Below are 1,492 nucleotides of genomic sequence, written 5' to 3'. Positions count from 1 at the left end.
AATTTCTATTGTTATGACTCAGCATTCTACTGTAAAGAAGAGTCTACAGTTATAGAAACATACAGGGGATGGTGAGGGCATAAATTCTTATCTTATTCAGTGGGTTATAATTCATCATTATTGTTATTTGCTTGATAATCGAATTGTTGCAGATGTGGCCAGTGAGGACTCATTTAAGGTGGCACTGTGCCATTTTGATGTGTCTCTCATATTCATTGAGCAATTCCCTATTTTCTGGCGCAAGACGATGCTCTAGACTCATCCTATATTTTCTCTGGTCTCATGTAGGAACCAGCCATTTCTTCTAGGAGCTCTGGTTCCCCTGTGGAGGATGATACTATGGTACTTAGAAGGTAGGAGCTGGGCTCACTGTCGATCTTCTCAGTGGATACAACTAGGAAATGCATACATATATAAATATAAATCCAAGAGTTCATACTGATGCCTCAGTTCCAGTCATTTCCTATTTGTACGTCTCTTCTACAACAGTAAGCAACCTGACTCTCAACATGCTTAATACATTTCACCTTTTACTCAATCTGCCAGTACACAGAGACTAGTTTCCAAATTAGTCACTGTGAAAAACAAGACCATTAGGTAAAGTTCAGTATTTGTTTGCAGTTCTTTTTATCTTTAAACTGAGAGCGTATATCAAAGTTGTGTGTTCAAAAGCTACTTGGGGTGCTTGCTTCAGCAGCACAGACACTAAAATTAGAACAATACGGAGATTAGCGTGTCTCCTGCATAAGGATGACCCCAAAATTGCTACTTGAATTAGTCCTTTTCCACTTCAGTGTGGTTTGTTATTCATTTGAAACATAATTCAATAAATTATAAATACAGAGATATTTCACTTGAGATTTTTCCTATGGCTTGTTTCAGTTCTCTTATGAATAACATAACTAAATTTTCTTTTCTCCACTTTTTTTAAGCTTGTCTTATTGCTTTTGTTTCAATAAAGGAAATTAACTCTTTTACAGCAGTGAAAGCTAATTTATCCGGACTTTTGCCTGACATTTTTTGTTATTTCTTTGATATGGATGGGAGAGAGTCAGGAGCCCCTCCTCGTATCTGCCAGAACCCAGCACCTGGTCTGGAGCATAAGAATGCTCAGCAGACATTTGCGGAATGTTGGCTGGAGGCTTAACAAGTGACTTCCCCTTGTACCTGGATAGATAGACCCAGGGTCTTGACCTTATGATAATTATAATGATGATTATCACAGTAGTTACCATTAAGTTGAATAATTATGAAAAGTCTTAGCAAAGGGCATGGATGAGGTAATCACTGATTACATTGCACCTGCTATTAAGCACTAAGAACCTGGCATGGTGCTCCATTATCTTATTTAATCCTTCCAATAATCCCATTTTACAGATGGGGAAACTTGGGTTTTAGAGAGTCGTTTGTTCTTATAACTAGGAAGCTGTGAGTTGGGACCTGAATCCAGACCTGACTTCAAAATCTACACTTTATCCACAATACGTCCCAG

General features: G+C 38.1%; 1 non-coding gene across 1 annotated transcript; it reads left to right on the top strand.

Annotated features, from left to right (window-relative positions):
• The first annotated feature begins 681 nt into the window (after nt 1-681).
• On the top strand, nt 682-786 carry LOC114114202 (U6 spliceosomal RNA). The gene has a single exon (XR_003589037.1). It is a non-coding gene; the product is annotated as a U6 spliceosomal RNA (small nuclear RNA).
• The last annotated feature ends 706 nt before the right edge of the window (nt 787-1,492 follow it).

Source organism: Ovis aries, chromosome 3 (genome assembly GCF_016772045.2).
Source record: "Ovis aries strain OAR_USU_Benz2616 breed Rambouillet chromosome 3, ARS-UI_Ramb_v3.0, whole genome shotgun sequence".
NCBI lineage: Eukaryota > Metazoa > Chordata > Mammalia > Artiodactyla > Bovidae > Ovis > Ovis aries.
Note: the sequence above shows the minus strand (reverse complement) of the source record. Positions and strands in the feature narration are given on the sequence as shown.